Source organism: Callithrix jacchus, chromosome 1 (genome assembly GCF_049354715.1).
Source record: "Callithrix jacchus isolate 240 chromosome 1, calJac240_pri, whole genome shotgun sequence".
NCBI lineage: Eukaryota > Metazoa > Chordata > Mammalia > Primates > Cebidae > Callithrix > Callithrix jacchus.
Window position 1 is genome coordinate 4,241,159 of NC_133502.1, and position 19,450 is coordinate 4,260,608.

A 19,450-nucleotide genomic window follows, 5' to 3' on the forward strand; every position below is an offset into this window, starting at 1 on the left:
CAGATTTGGTAATTTCTAATACTAATTTGACTTTGTTTGTAAATAAGTATTATGTTTGTACCTTTAAGATATCAATTTATTTCATATATTCCTTTACATGTGACACACATTGTATCAAAATCACACTGACTTGAATTTCCAAAATATCAAACTTTGAAAGAAAGCTATTTAATTCATCAGTATAGACAACTGTAATATAGGCAACATAATTAATTGTATTTCATTTTCATTTATTTCATATATATAAGAAGGCACTGTAGGAGATTTATTCTATATTGATACCCCAGTGGGCAAAGAGTCTACCACCTTACAGCTTTTTAATTAAACTACACAACTCTCCTGGTTGCCTCAATAAGTAAGGAAAGGGTAAGATAGGCCTCATTCCAAATTTTTTATACCTAAAAGATGCATATACCACTTCTACTTACATTCTTTATATAATAGGTAGTCCATGACCTTGTCTACCTACAAAAGAAGATGGAAAAAGTGTGGCCTTCTGTAAGGTCTTGAAAAAATTTTATCAAATATTTTTTGGCTGTGAATATTAAAAATCAAAGCAGAGCAGTAATAATGTATATCACAGTTAACTGTTCTGTTCATTATGTTTGTTTTACACATCTTCCTGCAGGTAAAACATACACAAGCCCTTCCCAAGTGAGACAATCTAGAGGCTGCATGTAGTCATATATCCAGCTTAAAGTATAGAATCTCTGGGGAATAATCAATGGTACTATTTTGGGGGGAAAGTTAATTGTATGTACTTCTAAAACTGTGCAGTGGGTTTCTGTTAGTTATGTAATTATTATTTGTTTTGAAATTGAACTGCTAAAATTTACCTTGAGAAAACTGACTCTTAGCTACTTTAATATGTAAACCATTTTATTCTATAGCATGTTTTAGTTTGACTACTAAGAATTCTTTGTTGTTTTGTTTTAATGAGACAGGCAGATTCTATGCTTTCTCCAATAGGAAGACTGTTGTAAAATAACTATCAGTTAACATGAAATTTAATAATGAATACTGTATTTTGTCATAAATTGTATAGCAGATAATTAAATTATTGTGGAGGTCTCTTCTTCCATTCTATTACGTTGTTAATTGAAGTAGGTTGTAAATTTATCCCTGCTTTCAAACTGTAGAATACTAATATATGGATAACATAATGGGAAATATTACCATAATACTATTTTACTGCATACTTTAATTGCCAAAAAGCAATTTGGGTGGAAAGTTATGATTTAACTTAAGAGATAACACAAACTAATCCTTGATTTAAAAAATGATAATGTTATTGCTTTTTTAATAAAGGTTTTAAAAACATTTTCATGTAGTGTGTTATGTTACTGTATTTGTATTTTGAAGGATAAAATCAAAATGAAATACGAGCTGCAAACAACCACAAGAAAATCTAAACACTTTTTTCTTTCTACTTTGACAGGTGTCAACATTCCTTAAATCACCACCATCAATTTCTTAAGTAATATAAGGGTAAGTGCTAACAACACAGATTCTTGGTTTCCGAGTCCATGTATTTAGTTTTAATCTTGAAACATGAACTTTAAAGGTATTTATTATTAAATTTTTTTTAATATAAGTAATAAGGACAGTTACAGGGACGTGGTAAGGATTATTCCATCTAAGATACCTAGTACGGCTTTGGCACATAGTAAGCACTTTTATAAGTAATGCTTTTTCTTTTTGTAAAAAAAAAAAAAAAGAAAAAATGATAATCCAAGGAAAATGTGATGGCAGAGAGCCCTGGTATATAAGTCTTAATCATTTTCCTCAGGAAAAACTTAACAGAATATTTCCTATCTTGACAAAACTAATATTTTCCTTTTGATGGCAGAGGTAAAATGAAGAGAATAGCCAAGAAAAATCCTTTCATATAAATGTTATGCTCACTGTCTTTTAAAGAGTCAACCTCATTAGTCATGAGGACTTCCTATCTTCCATTCAAATTTCGTTTTCAAGAAACTTACTGACATTAAGTCACTTCTAAAATCTTGCTGCATTTCCCTATTACTTATATATCCATTTTAAACATGGTGCCTTTTCAAGTGCTCAGGACTTTACTGAATGAAGTTCTAATGAGATTAAGCTGTGCTTTAACAGCTGTGCTTTTCTTTAATCTTTTAAAGAGAAGAAAGCACTGAGAGATTTAGAAAAGGGCAAATGTACCCCAAGGATTATAAAACATTCAATTATAAAGACATATGCACAGGTACGTTTATTGTGGCACTGTTTACAGTAGCAAAGACTGGGAACCAGCCCAAATGCCCATCAATGATAGAGTGGATAAAGAAAATGTGGCATATATTCAGCATGGAATACTATGCAGGCATAAAAAAGAGTTTGTGTCCTTTGCAGGGACATGGATAGAGCTAGAAACCATCATTCTCAGCAAACTGACACAAGAACAGAAAACCAAGCACCACATGTTCTCACTCATAAGTGGATGTTGAAATGAGAACACATGGACACAGAGATGGCAACATCACACACTGGGGCCTATCAGGGGCTTGGGAGAAGCTAGGGGATGGATAGCGAGGGGTGGGGTGGGGATTGGGGAAGGCTAACATTAGGAAAAATACCTAATGTAGATGACAGGGGGATGGATGCAGCAAACCACCAAGGCACATGTATACCTATGTAACAAACTTGCACATTTTGCACATGTACCCCAAAACTTAAAGTATAATGAAAGAAAATAATCAGAGTAAAGAGAGAACCTACAGAGTGGAAGAAAATGTTCACAATCTACACATCCAACAAAGGGCTAATATCAAGAATCTACATAGAACTCAAATCAGTGAGAAAAAAACAATCCCATCAAAAGTGGGCTAAGTACATGAATAAACAATTGTGAAAAGAATATATACAAATGACCAACAAGCATATGTAAAAATGCTCGACCTTCCTAATGATCAGGGAAATGCAAATCAAAACCACAATGTGATACCCCCTCACTCCTCCAACAATGGCTGTAATCATAAAATAATAAACGATGCTGGAGAGGATGTGGAGAAATAGGAACACTTTTACACTGTTGGTGGGAGTGTAAATTAGTTCAACCATTGTGGAAGACAGTGTGGCACTTCCTCAGATCTAGAAATAGAAATTCCATTTGACCCAGCAATCCCATTCCTGGGTATATACCCAAAGGATTATAAATCATTCTATTATAAAAACACATGAACACGTATGTTCATAGCTGCACTGTTAACAATAGCAAAGACCTAGAACCAACCCAAATGACCATTGACAATAGACTGGACAAGGAAAATGTGGCACATATACACCATGGAATACTATGCAGCCATAAAAAATGAGTTTCTCTCCTTTGCAGGGACATGTATAAATCTGGAAACCATAATTGTCAGCAGACACAAGAACAGAAAACTAAATGCCTCATGTTCTCACTCATAGGTGGGTGCTGAGCAATGAGAACACAGGGACACAGGGAGGCAGCATCACACACTGGGGTTTGTTTGGGGCACCAAGGGAGGGACAGTGATGGTGGGAGGTTGCAGAGGGATAACATGGGGAGAAATGCCAGATGTAGGTGACAGGGGGATGGAGGCAGCAAACTACATTGCCATGTGTGTACCTATGCAACAATCCTGCATGATCTGCACATGTACCCCAGAACCGAAAGTACAATAAAAATAAAGATAATAGACGTTGGCATGGATGCAGTGAAAAGAGCACACTTTTACACTATTGGTGGGAATATAAACTAGCACAACTCCTAGTGGAGATCCTTAAAAGTAGAATTACTGTTTAATCCAGCAATTCCACTACTGGGTATCTACCCAGAAGAAAATGAAATCATTATATGAAAAAGATATTTGCACATGCACATTTAGAGCAGCACAGTTTGCAACTGCAAAAATATGGAACCAGCCCAAATGCCCATCAATCAATGATTAAAGAGAATGTGACATATGTATGTATGTATATGTGTGTGTGTGTATATATATATATGTATACACACACACACACCCCATGGAATACCTCTCAACCATAAAAAGGAACAAATTAATGGCATTTGCAGCAATGTGGATGGAATTGGAGACTATTATTTTAAGTGAGGTAACTCAGGAATGGAAAACCAAACATTGTATGTTCTCACTCATATGTGAGAGTTAAGCTTTGAGGGCACAAATGCATGAGAACGATGCATTGGACTTTTGGGACTCTGAGGAAGGGGTCGAGGCTGGCAAAAGATAAAAGAATACACATTGGGTACAGTGTACACTGCTTAGGTGATGGGTGCAGCAAAATCTCAGGAATCACCAGTGAAGAAATTCATGTATTCAAACACCACCTGTCCCCACAAACCTACTGAAATGAGAATTTTTTTAAATGAAAACCAATCATGTCCAAATCTTGTCCACTAAATATGAAACTTATCATTATTGCAGAATACAGGTGTTAATCAGGAATTTTCTCTATTCTAATTCCTATCAAATCCTGGTTGAGTAAAACAGTGTTGGTGATGCATTTCTTGAAACACTTGCAGGCTAATCAGGCTCTTAGTTCAGGTGTACTCCCTAAAATCAAGTTAGACAATCAAATAACTGTAACCTTTTACTGATTGTGATGGGCCATTCTAGAACTGCTTGAAGTGCCTTGTATCAATGACACACAATTAGCCTACACTGAGAATTAGTGGTTAAGGTCACAGGCTCCGGAGTGAGGCTGAGCCAGCACGTGGTACCTGTGGGATCTTGGGAAATTCACTTAATCTCTGAGTCTCAGTTCTTTATTTGTAAAATGGGAATGATAATTGTACGTACTCCATAAGATTTTTGTGGAATCAAATGAGTTAACATGTACTAAAGCACCTACAACAATGTCCAAAACATACTTAAATACCCAATAAAATATAGCTAGTGTTATTTTTTAAAAATGTAGTCACTTTTAAGGACCTAGCACAGTGCTGGTATATAATACGGTCCCAATCCAGGGATAGAAAATTTTACTTCTAGTTATTTGATTTTTCCAGACTTAATCACTTGTTTAACAAATACTTTTATCTTGTTGACCAATTAAGTCACAAATAATCACCAAATTTAATTTTTTGTTTATAGTTTTCTCTGGTGTAACATTTTTGCTGTAAATTTGGAATATTGCTAATTCTTTCAAGAGGGTCTATTCTCGGACTCTCACATACCCCACATAGTTGTTGAATTTCCATTTTCAAAATAATATGGGCACATATAGTTTACAAATTATGAAGTCCAAATATCCCTTGGAGTAAAAATGCAAAATAGGATTTTTTTTCCTAGTACATGACCTTATTGTTTGATTTGCATAATACATTGATGTCATTATGTTTTGTTCACAAAATGGTATTCTTTGGTGAGGAACTGAAATATTTTAGTTGCGGAGAGCTAATAAGGAAAGAACAGGTGTGATGTTAATTTACACATAAGATAATTACATCTAATGAATGCTAAGCGGGGTAATGATTTTATAGATAGAAAAGAGCAACGTGTTAGAAGTCAAAGAGAAAAATAAGAATATAATTTCGACATGGAGCACAGTAATGAACACATGCCCAAAATACTACAGAAGCTAAATCATGGCAGGTGATATGATATTTCTCAGAAAAATGCTATATCGTACTTTTTTTGTATACCAATGTTTTTTAACAGCAATTCTCTCACACTGCAATGAGTTTCATATTAAGTACATTTTTACATTTTGGAGCAAACTATTACACTAAATGACCAAGAAAAGTAATAGATTTGTTGTTTGAAATGATATCATTATAAAATTAGAAAAAATGATGTCAATGAATATGAAAATGACTAAAATAAATTACTCCAAATAAAGCAAGACTAATCAAGCAAAAAGACTATCACATATCTATTAATGTAGTTCATTAGTATTCATTAAGTTTTATAGCCTGCTAATGCTAATTATTAAATTTCGTATTTTAAGAGAATCATAATACTAATAAATTTACCTTTGGGTTTTATTTGTTGTATTCACCTGGGCATGTTTCCCTTTACCCCCATAATGCTAGGCAGCATTGGGAACTGATGCTAGCATGAAGCTCAAGACGTCTGGAATGCTATGAGAAATTACCTGTCGAAATCCATTTGGGCTCATTGTCACTTTACGAGCAAAATCTATGGAAGTATGACATGCCAGCCTAGCAGCTGTCACTGCACTGCTGCTTAGAACTGCCTGAGTGTTTCATAGGAGCTAGCAGCAACTTTTAATGTTACTAATAATGCATTTCAAATTTACCTTTAATGAACATTCAAATATGTCTTGTATATAAATTTTGCTGTTATAAAATGCCTTTTTCATTTTGATATTTCAAAATTTATGTAATATTTATTACTAAACAAAATTTAAAATACTGATGCTTTGTTCCTGAGTGATTTTTAAAATACCAGGAGTCCAGATATTCTCACCTAATGCCTGAGAACTTGTTTGTAAACAAATCTAAACTCAAATGATATCTAAAATAACATTAGTCTAAATAAAAATATACTTGCTTTATTAATGTTTTCCTTGAGTTTATCAAGCTTCTAATCATTTCAGTAATAATGATCTTTGATATAGTTTAAGCACTTTTCCTCACTAATTAACCTCTACTCACTATGTAATACTTTTTCTCACTAATTTAGCTCTATTTTGTAACACTTTTCCCCAAACAAACAGAAAATTACAGATGTCCAATTTTACCACTAAGCTTAATTTTTCTAACAATCTTTTAGGTTTGAAATAGCTTACTATCCTCTTAACACAGGCATCTTTCTTATTTTAAGCCTGAATTGTTTTCTTAAGTGGATAGAATACATTACATTATAATTTACATTATATGTGATGTTATTATAGTACATGATTATAAATGACTGTTAATGGTTGTTTCTACGTTTTAAATCTGGAGGCCGTGTTTGGTGCACTAGTTAAGCACATAGATTCTGGAACCAGGGTTCAACTCTCAATCTGTCACTTAATTTTCATGTGAATTTTCAATTTTATTAATCTATTTACATTTTCTAAAATTATGAACAAGGATGATAACTAACCTAACTAAAATGTTTTAGAGGTGATTAAAGAGTTAACATTTGTAAAACAAGTGGAAATACTTTCTGGCATGTAGGAAAAACTAAATATAATTACTATATTCTGTAGTACTATGTGCTTTGGAAAATATAATATTAAATATTATTTATATTTAATATTACAATATTAACACAAATTAGCAACATTCATTTGAAACTTTTTAAATGCACACTGCTCATAATGTTTTCAGCAGAATTTGTTTAAATAGTTAATATGAATTCCATTTATGCTGCCGGTGATGAGCGGTGGTACATGAAGTGCTTCTACTTTCAGGTCAAGATACACTCTGTCTGATGACATAATTAACTGTTAATATCACCAAATAGTCTCTTTCCATGGGAACTTGAGTAGTAAAAGGGCAAGGAGGAAGATTAAGTCTTACTACGTTTTATAATACCATACAATGTTCAGTTTTTTTTCCAGTTTTCCTTAGACCTGTTCAGATTAACTCAAAATATATAGCTCTTGATTAACTACTTTATCCTCTAAGTATATTCTTAAGGTCATATATGCTGGCTTAAACCACAGAAGATATAGTATGTAAAGATGTACAAATTTACAAAGTCTGTAATGTGCCATAATGTATGCCCAAATATATTACTGTGCTTTATTATACTCACAAGGAGGGATTCCATGTGTTCTTATTACATGAAAGCAGAGAAAGAAGAGGAAGTCTCTTCTCCTATTTGGCATGTTTAACCATTTATTTCTAATGAGAAAGTCAAATTATTTATTTGAAAAAAAACATGACAGATATAGATGCTTTCCTTAGAGGTTGTGCCATAATATGTTTGGACTGCTATTGACTCCATCTTGATTAAAACCTAATATAGAGGAAGAGCCAAGATGGCTGAATAGATGCAACCAGGAATAGCTTCTCTTCAAAGCTATACTATACCACAAAACTATACTAACAACTATACAACAAGGCAACACTAACCAAAACAGCATGGTCCTGTTACAAAAACAGACACACAGACCAATGGAACAGAATAGAGAGCCCAGAAACAGGACCACACATCTACAGCTATCTGATTTTCATCAAAGTCAACAATAACAAGCAATGGTGAAAGGACATCCTAGTCAATAAATGGTGCTGTGATGACTGGCCATCCATACGCAGAAGATTGAAAGCAGACCTCTTATTTTCACTCTATTTAAAAGCCAATCCAAAATTGATTAAAGACAAATAAAGATCTAAAAATAAAAATAAAAACTCTAGACAAAAACATAGAAAATACCATTCTGGACATAGGTCTTAGCAAAAATTTTATGATGAAGTTTCCAAAAGCAATTGCAACAAAAAGACAAATAGACAAGTGGAATATAAACTAAATAGCTTCTTTCCAGCAAAGGAAACCATCAAAAGAGTAAACATATAACCCTCAGAATTGAAAATATTTGCAAACTACTGCATCTAACAGAGGTCTAAAATCCATAGTTTATAAGGAGGTTAAACAAATCTACAAGCAAAAAAATAAAAAATAACCCTACTAAACAATGGGAAAAGGACATGAATAAACACTTTAAAAAATATATACATGGCCAACAAGCATATGAGAAAAAGCTCAACATCAATAATCATCAGATAAATTGAAATTATACCATGAGATACTATCCCATACCAGTCAGAATGGCTATTATTAAACAGTCAAAAAAAATAACAGATATTGGCAATGTTGTAAGGAAAAAGGAACACTTATATACTGCTGCTTATATAATTAGTTCCACCACTATGGAAAACTGTGTGGCAATTCCTCAGAGACCTAAAGACAGATATATCATTTTACTCAGCAATCCCAATACTAGGTATATACCTAAAAGAATACAAATCATTTACCAAAAAGTCACATTAACCCTTATGTTGGCTGTAGTATTACTTGCAATAGCAAAAACATGAAATCAACCTAGGTGCCCATGAATGGAGGGATAGATAGGGAAATTATGGGACATATACACCATGGAATACTACATAGCCATAAAGGAATAAAACCATGTAATTTGCAAGAACCTGGATGAAGCTGGAGGTCATTATCTGAGGCAAGTTCACTCAGGAAGAGAAAAACAAATATTGCATTTTTTTGTTTATAAGTGCAAGCTAAATATGGAGTGCACATGGACACAAAAACAGAAATAGTAGATATCAGGGCCTATTTGTGTAGGGAATGTGGGATGAGGATGAGGATCATAAAACTGCCTATTGGATAGTACACTCACTACCATCTGAACACCGAACACGAGCAACACAAAATTTACCTATGTAACAAACCTGCACATGTTCCCCAAAACCTAAAAGTTGAAAAAAATGAATCAATCAAGTTAATGTGTAGAAATTATATCTTTCAATTCTCATATCTGAGAAACAACACTGTGGCATCTGTCTAAATTTATCTATTATAAATCCATCTATCTATCCATGTATCCCTTCATCCATCCATCCATCCATCCATCCATCCATCCATCTGCCTTTCCAACTACTTACCCACATAGAAAGAGGAACAATATTTTCCAAGAAATCCATAAGCAAATTTTATTGCCCTGATTTTCCTTTGTTTATAACATGGAGTTGGCTGAAAATATTAAAGTATCCTCAGATAATTCTATATTTATCCTCAATATATTTTCTAGTTTTCTGACTATATGCTTATGGAGATTTTGTTTATATCTTTGTGATTTAAAAAGCAAAACTAAGTTTTATTCAAAGAAAATCATAAGATTTTGAAATAAATTTTCAACATTATTTTCCATGGCTTATTAAAAATTTCATCTATTTTAGAAACTCAAATATTTTAACATTTCATTGTTTTACTGTATATGTTCTATATTTATAAATATCCTTCACTCCTAGTTTATGTAAAGTTTATAAACTAAAATGTTATTTTCCTTCAGTAGCAGTTTACCTGAGAGTTAGTGGCTAAATTGGAATATATATGAAAAATGTCAATCTCTTTTTAGGAAGTAGAAAAACCAATACCCTTTCATATTTTCTACAATTAAGATATGTCACTTTAGTGAGAGGAAATAAGATTTCCCTATTTCTTAATGTACTCAAACACATCAGTCATCAGAAATATGTTTATCTGACACGATGCATCCAATCTAGTACTTCCAGACAAACTGATTTAGTTAGATGCAGCATTCTGTATGCCTAGATGGCTAACTAAAATCTTGATAGAATTGGCATATTTTATACTGCAGAAAGCAATAAGGTGATTTCATCTGAATATTATATATTCTTATATAAAATGTTAATCCTGAGGAATAATTGGTAATGTTTCTTTATGGAACATTCCTAATTTTCAAGATCTGTTCACTCATTCAAAAATTCAGATATATACAATTAAATTTGTAAAAAAAAACTTAAGGGACAATGATTTCTAAAATATGTGTCTTTTTTATTCCTTTACTATCAGGAATTTTAAATAGTCTTTGAAATAATAAGTTTGTATTTAAAATGGATGTACAAAGTGGCTAAGACCATTAAGTCTTCTGTTTTGTACTTAAAGTACATTTTATTGAGCAAACCAACTGAAGAGCATACAAGTAATTCTTTCACTATTCCAATATCTAGGAAGATAACAGAAATTATTATAGGATTTTATGTATCACAAATTTGGGGAAGTATTGCTACTCTTGTCTAGTACATACTTTAATACTTCCTTATGCAATAAAATGAAAATTTCAAAACACTAACTAGAAAAGAATTGTTGCAAAGGTTGTATGAAATGTTTACCTTTTAGACTGTATAATACATGAGCAATATATAGATAAATCTACATTACTTTTAGATCTCTGATTGAAGGTGAATGCTTTAATTGCTTAAACTGTCCTATGTCCCAGATCTGAGCAAGCTCATTGAGACTGGGGCCAATTAAGGGAATGGGTAACAGTGACTTCATCTGTGTTCTTTAGCAAAGATACTCTGTTGAAGTAATATACTTTACTCTTTATTAGTTTTCTGACTAAAAGTGTCACACTCTGATAAAGCATAATTGCCATCTGGAACCATTGTGAAATTCTATTTAATTTTTCTTTTATACATGAGAACATAATTCATTTAGAGAGATAAACATGTCAATAATGTATAAAAAGGGTTCAAAGTAGATGGTCATTTGTACAGTCATTAAAACTGACCTAAAGAGAGTCAGCAGAGACACTAACTTCAAAAATGTTGCAAGTAACAACTAATGAAACTCAATAAAAGGACATTTTGACCTTTTGTTTCAAACCTTCAAATGCATGAAGTCATCAGTGTTATGGCTCTATAAAGCACAGAAAACCATTTCTGTGTCAGAGCTATAATACTATGTGGTTATTATAATTTTGGCTTAAAGTTACCAGTGAACAAATTAGGCAAAATTAAAGCAGTATTCGCTTGCATAATATTCTTGTTAAACACATTATTTTTATTACCGAACTTCTAAAATTAAATGTGACAAGTATTTTTCTTTCTTGTTTTTTTTTTTTTTTTTTTTTTTTTTTGAGATGGAGTTTCACTCTAGTTACCCAGGCTGGCGTGCAACAGCACGATCTTGGCTCACCGCAACCTCTGCCTCCTGGGTTCAGGCAATTCTCCTGCCTCAGCCTCCTGAATAGCTAGGATTACAGGAACACGCCACCATGCCCAGCTAATCTTTTGTATTTTTAGTAGAGATGGGGTTTCACCATGTTGGCCAGGATGGTCTCGATCTCTTGACCTCATGATCCACCTGCCTCAGCCTCCCAAAGTGCTGGGATTACAGGCGTGAGCCACCGCACCTGGCCATCTTTCATTTTAAATCAATTAGGTCATATGTTTAAATCTTCTAATAAATTTTTTCCTATCTCCTGGTACCCCTCGACCTCCTGGTTGAATTGCACTCTTTCTGCTGTATAGTTCTATGGTCTATGAAAAATATGTACTGTTGCATATTCACTACCTACAGTAACACACAGATTTGTTCTATGACCCTAAAATATTCTCTATTATATCGCTAAGTCAAACACTCCACATTCCCTATACCTTTGGCAAACCAATCTGCTTTATCTGCAATTTTACTTTTTCCAAAATATCATGTGAATGGAATTGCATATTACATATGTTTTACCTTTTTCAATTTGTCTCTTTTTCCACAGCATAATGTCTTTTGGATTTATCTGTATCTCCTTCCTTTTTCATCACTAATTTTTCCATGTGTAGATATACCACAATTCTTGAGTCATTCACCTTTTGAAGGATATCTTGGTTGCTTCTAGATCTGGGGCAACTATAAATAAAGCTGCTATAAAAGCATTTGTACTTTGTGTGGACTAAAGTTTCTAGTCAGTTGGGCAACAAACCTGGGGACTTGATAATTGGATCCTATGACAAGTGCATATTTAGAATGTCTTGAAAAGTATAGCAATGAAAGAACATTCGTAGCAACAGCATTTGGTATTACCAATCACTTAAGCGGTAGCCATTTAAATAAATGATTTAATTTGCTTTGCTTTAGTGACAAGACATTTAGAATTCTTTTATAAGCTTATTTTCCATCTATATTATGACTTCTTTAATGTCTGTTTACAAAAGTATTCTTAAGAAGACTTCTGTTTATATTTTCTAAATGTATTACATTTCCATTTAATACCCTAGGCCAAAGTTCACAGAAGGGAGCATGTCCTAAAGCAGATGCTTATTTCATTAAATAACTAATACAATATTTCTGTTTAAAATGTTGGGCAAAATATGAACATTTTGTTTCGACAACTACACTGTGATCGTTACCAAATAAAGGATTTGTTAAGAGAAACATGTTTGATTTGGGAAAAAGAAGTCAACTTACAAAAAGGATATTATTTACAAAAAGGATATGAAATTTTTACTTGAAATTAAACTGTATGCTGTTACATATATTTTAACATCTATATGTTACTGAGAGCTGATAATGATTTTTATTTTAGGGATCAAAGCTATATTTTTTAGAAAATGCTAGGTAGTAAATACAAAGTATCTTATTTTTAACTAGAGTTATTAACTTTATTAACTAAAGTATCTTATGATTAACTAAAGTTTCCATGTTCTGTATTAGATCTCCACGACTTACTCACCCTGTATCACTGAACCTTTATACCCTTTGATCAAGATTGACCCATTTCTCTTTCCCTACCCTGGCAACCACTTTTCTACTCTACTCTTATGAGTTAAGTGTTTTCAGATTTTACATACACATGAGATTATAAGTAATTATTTTAGTTGTCAAGTATCCTTCAATAAAGCTGAAAAAATAAAATCAGTGCACAGTAAAATAAAAAGTAAATTATTATGTTACCTTTAATATAGAGAGTAAATGATTCTCTGAACTGAATCTCTTTCTGAAATTATTTTATCTTGTGAATTTAAAATGGTGAGTTACATTATTTTATATATTATTGCATAGTACTGACAAAATCATGATATGTGATATCTATTACCATATGGCTATGCCTCATTTAATCAAGTATTAATATGTAATATTCATAAGCTATTTAGAATTTCCTTAAAAAGATTCTTCACATTTTTACCAAACTTTTAGATTCAAATATTATTTTCTGACAAACCTATGTGATTTGAGATTTTTAGCTCATATAATTAGCAACTAGTGTTACAATTGCTTTATTATGTGAATGAATAATGCTATTTCCAAGAATAACCCTAAATATATTTAGTTACGCTCTATAAATAGTAACATTTAATTTGTTCACTAGATATGCATTCTTCTTAACATTTAATATTTGAAATCTGACAATATATATTTTAAGACTGGTGTTCAAAGGGATAGTTTGTAATTAAAACAAGATGACTGCCCTAGATAAGTGATAATATCTCATGTATCTAATTACCACAAACTCAGCAGTTCAAACAAATAAAAAACTTCTTCATCACCTCACAGTTTCTGTAGGTGAGAAGTCTGGCCCAGTGTAGAAGAGGGTTCCCCTGCTACAGGTGTCACAGGAATGAAATTATTGTGTCAGTAGGGTTGAGTTCTTTTCAGTAGGCTCTGAGCAAGGATCTACTTTCAAAAGAATCTACTTTTCAAATCTACTTTCAGGTCATTGACAGACTTGTGTTTGTATGGCAGAGGTTCTTATTTCCCAGCTGGATGTCAGCCAGGGATTGCCAACCTTACATCCTAGAGGCCCCTCTGTGGCCCCCTTATATCTGCAATGGTGTGTCAGTATTTTCTAGCTTTTGGAATCTTTCCAAATTCCTCTTCTGCTGCATTTCTTCTGCTCCCTCCACTGCATCTCTTTAACTTCCGTTGGTATTTATCAACCTTGAGTTTTTAGATAAATTTAGCAAAATTATTTTGTTGGGAATTCCAAATTTAAAAAAAAATTATAAACTATTCCAAATTACAAAGTTGTTCATTAGAAGGTACTGGAGTTTGTGATTGAGATCAGTACCTATTTTATGTAATCCTAGAGTATAGATTTTGTGATTTCCAGGAAAATAATCTTGATTTTTTCACTAATAAATGATTTCAAAGCTGAAAATTTAGGATCAACAAAATATACAAGCACTTAGAAATAAATACCCGGTTGGCATATACACCAAAACTGTTTCAAACAAAATTACATGTAAAGAAAGGCTAAAACCACAACCTACCTAAAATCTGCTAAAAAAAAAAAAGCATTAAGTTTTTTGTTATAGCTTAAAAAATATTAAGTTTTGATATATCTGGCTTCAAATTTATACATGACCACTACAGTTATTCTATTATGTATAATCAAATGGTAACCTGTTTTATGAAATACAATGCATATTTAATTTACAGATTCCCTAATACACATTCTCTATATGTATGATACTGCCCGAGTGTCACTTCAATGTAATTGACCTTGTACACATCAATACTGTGCCAGCTATTCTAATAAATAAGCACAAACACTCCTGTACTCTATTTGGGGCAAAAGTAAAGAAAAGTAATTATTGTAGTTCCTGTCTTTTAATAGTCATTCAGACAAATATTTGCTTAATTACTTTAGAAACATGCCTCCCATGATAAGACATATATAAGATTAAAAAAAGTGTCAAAGCCCACTTCAGGATTCATTATGTTTGTGCTTTTGCATATGATTGAATAGTTGGAAAAAGACTTTCCACATAAATTTTGGAACAGGATAAATTCTGTGTGTGTGTGTGTGTGTATACATACACATATATATACACATACTTATATATACATATACAAATACACACACGTGCACACACACATACACACACATATATATGGGAGAATGAAAGCTTCTTTGTTGTTATTGGCAAATGACTGGCTGGTGATTGCATAATATAAGGTTAATGTATATTTCACATGGATGAAAAATGTGAAATGCCAATGGAAGATTATACTATTCTCCTATACATCTTATTTAGTATTCTCTGTATTTTTGTGCTTATCAAGTAAAACTACTGATGCTAAAATAGCTTCAACGTTAATACATATATGTATTTTCAGTGGATTTCATTTTTGTGTTGATACTGAATTCTTTTCATTTATTCTCCATAAAAGTGCTAGTGTTGTCTTTTTTCACAGCTTCAGCCACAAATTGTTTGATGAACAAGAAAATGCATCAAGTTTAACATGGAAAATTTTCATCAGCAATGCAATCTTTTTTTTGTTTCCTGATTTATACTTTGCAATCTATCAAATGCAACTTCTCAGATATCTTTGAGAATGCAAAAAAAAAAAATGATATGCTATTACTTCTATTTTTTAAATTTTATATTTTAAACTTACTAAAATAACATCCCTCAGTAAAATTTTACTCACACTCACATATACATACACATATATTTTTTAAAAAAATAACATTTTAGGGAAAATACTAACAGTAAAGTATAAAGAAAATTTTTAAAATGTGTCCATGTACTATCATCCTAATTCTTTTCTTAGAATAGCTGAATGTTTTTTTTTTGAATTTTAAAAGTTTTTTCCTTCAAAAATGAATATAGATTCATAGATGTCCAAACTACTGTCAAATACAGTAATCCACTCCGTATCTTTGGACTTGCGTTTTGCAATTTCAGTTGCCAGTGGTCAATTGTGGTCTGAAAATATTAAATGAAAAATTCCAGAAACAAACAACTTTTAAGTTTGAAATTACAGGCGGTTCTGAGTCATGTGACAAAATCTTGGGCTGTCCTCTCCTGTCCCACTACCCTCAGGCATCATCACTATGTTTAGTACCGCTGTGCTGCAGAGCACTACCTTCCTGTGAGTCACTTAGCAGTTGGCTGAGTTATCAGATGGACTGCCATGTAGCGCAGTACTTGTGATCAAGTACCTCTCATCCGACTTAGTGATGGTCCCAAAGCACAATAGCAGTGATGCTGGCATATTGTAATAATCGTTCTATTTTATTGCTAGTTATTGTTAATCTCTTATTGTGCCTAATGTATACAATAAACTTTATCCTAGGTATGTATGTGTAGGGAAATTCATAGGACCTGCAGTTTGGTACTATCTGTGGTTGCAGGCATCCAACAGATGTCTTGGAACATATCCCCCATAGATAAGGGGAGACTACTCCAAATAGCGAAAAGAAAAAAAAAAGAGAGAGAAAATTCTCTATCTCATTATATTTTTTGTTAGTTCTTTAAATAATTTTAAATTGTGGCTAATTTGAAATAACCAGAGAATGCTATCAATATATTAGACTGGTGCAAAAGTAATTGCAGTTTTTGCTATTGAAAGTAATTGCAAAACCCGCAATTACTTTTGCACCAACCTAATACCAAAATTTCTATAACTAATTTATTCAATAACAATATTAATCACAAAATTAACTATTTCTATTAATACTTCGGTCATACTGAATAGTCATAAATGAAACCATCAGTAAACAGTCAGTAATGGAACCAGATTAAGAAATGTTCATCATCCTTCTGATTTTAATTAAAACTAAAAACAATTTTAGCCTTGGGGTCAAATGCTCCTAAAATACATCATCACTCCCAGACAAAATTAAAAATATACCTTCTGTGTCCCCATAACATATGGTACACACTTCCAGTCTAAGGACCTATTACATTTTCTTAAGTAGTTCATTATCAGTTTTTTTCACTAGACTCTGATCTCAAAACAGTCTCCCATATTTTTTAAAGCCAATTGAATAGCTCAGTATCAAGTCATTATTTGACAAGTATTTAACAACTGGATGGATAAACTAATTTTTGTCTTTTTTACATAAGCTTTATTGGTAGTAAGCAGGATTACAGTCTCAAAAGAACTGCTGGATTTCTGTATTGAAAGCATTGACTAAGAGCATTAACCTTTGAGTCACATAGACTTGTGTTTGAATCCCAGTTGATTCACTTGATAACTGTACAGATTTCACTCATTATTTATATGCCCATAAAATTAATGTGTATTCTAGAGAATCAGCCACCCTCATTTTGCATTTTGCCTCGACGAAATAGGCACATCTTTTATTTCCATTTCCTTTCATAAGGACTTATTTTTTTCATTTACTAACTATTCATTAACTTCTTTCTCACTCTTTACCAATATATCATGACACACAAAGAAAACATAAAAGATATGTTTCTAATTTTTAAGAGTTTATATTATTATTGAGGAGACCAGATATACCAACACAGAAATGAGAAGCGAGAAGCAGAGGGGGCAGGTGGACAGGAGTTGAGCTGAGGATTGATTTACTTGCCATACCACATCTAAAATATTTGAGAGCACCATCAGTCTGTATATATAAGCTAAGGAACAGTGGTCAGTGAATGTTCCAATGGAAAAATGGGAGTTACAAGGAATCCTGAGGAATGGGCTGAGGATAATAAATAATGTTTTATGTAAGGTTTTTCTGAAGTGACCATTAGCTGATGTATTTACAGACAACTGACTTAAAGTTTTTAAAAAAGTTTTTATAGATATGTAAAGAAAAAAAGGGCAGAAGGGACAAAGAAAATACTTCCATCTTAGGTAAAAATCACAGTGTATACATTCAGCCTCATCACACAGAAGAATGCTGGCGAGTAAGTTATAACTCAGGTTTGATCTGAGCTGAGGGAAGGGAGCAGGGAATTTCAGGGACTCTCACCCATCAGTCTTTAGGTAAAGCATAAAGGTGTTTGTGTATCAGAAAGGAAGAGGAGGTGACAAGAATTCTAAGAGACTTTTGCTTTCCATATATAAGGAGGAAATGGGCTTCCCTTGACGGAGGGCTCTTTTTTTGCTCAAAAGACAAACAGCTACTGTGTAAAGTATGCTGAAACTCAGGGTGGTCAAAAACCGGGGGGAAGGGTGAACCAAACATCTACATGGAGTGTAGTCATTTTCTACTGAGTGTGTCGGTAGAAGGAGGACAATTTAGAGAAAAAAACAGAAATGATAATCCTGAAGGGAGAAAAGAAAGATACCCCTTCTTAAAGCATGACACCATTGACCCGTAGCTCTTTTCATCTAACCACACTTCGGAGGCGAACTAAAATGTTGTTTACAATTTTGGAAAATTATTCTTCAGCCCTTGCTTTAACATTTCCAGAAAGAAGAAAATCGTGTGTCTCAAGTCAGCCACCGTTAGAACGAATTGGACTCCTTTTAGTTTGTTCAAATTATTAGGTCTTATTCATTCCCCCATTCATAAGTCACAAAGGATCCCAATTACCAACTCGAATGCTGGTTCCTGGACTTTACTTTCCAATCCAAAGGGGAAATCCTTTAGTTATGCGTCTCTGTATTCCACTGAAGCCAAGCCACAAGCTATTACAATCTTACCAGCCTGCCTTTTGTTATAGGTCAGTTATTATTTTAGTCAAATACTTCAGATACCACAGTGTACTTACTTCTTTAGTGTCATTTGACCTATGCATTTAAAAAATAAACAAGACTATTTCATGACCTTAGGTTATCTTGCCATTGCTCCTCACACTCCCAGGTAAATAGACATTTTTCACCACATCTAGAGTTTCACTACCATGAATCTAACAACGTGAGGAAAATGAAATAGTGTTTCTTATGTTTCAGTGCCTTTCTCTTACCATGAGTGTTTCACTTTAGGCATATACAGGGCAGAGGTGAAGGAAAGGAAAGAGAATTTGGGAAACACTGGGCATTTCAAGAAAAGAAATAGCATCTTTGGCTTATTTTCCTTTTTATATTTAGTTCACATAAAAATACAATGTCAAATGGTAAATAATAACAAGAGTTTCTTTTTATATATCCCCGTGGAAAATAGGCTTGAAAAAAGTTCAGATGGACTGAACTTGGAAAATAGTTAATATTTTATGGATTGTGAAATTTATATTGTACTCTCACTGAGGTTGCTTTTATCTGACTCTCAACTGAGAAAATTATCTGAGTTTTGAAATTGTGTATACTTTTTTTAAACTATTGCATTTCTG

General features: G+C 32.8%; 1 long non-coding RNA gene across 1 annotated transcript in view; it reads left to right on the plus strand.

The window, feature by feature from the left end:
* The window catches only part of LOC144578753 (uncharacterized), a 79,014-nt gene that overhangs the window by 50,048 nt on the left and 9,516 nt on the right, over window positions 1-19,450 (plus strand). Inside the window, exon 2 of the long non-coding RNA XR_013525124.1 lies at window positions 1,439-1,488. This is a non-coding gene — a long non-coding RNA (uncharacterized LOC144578753). The remainder of the gene's footprint in view (window positions 1-1,438; window positions 1,489-19,450) is intronic.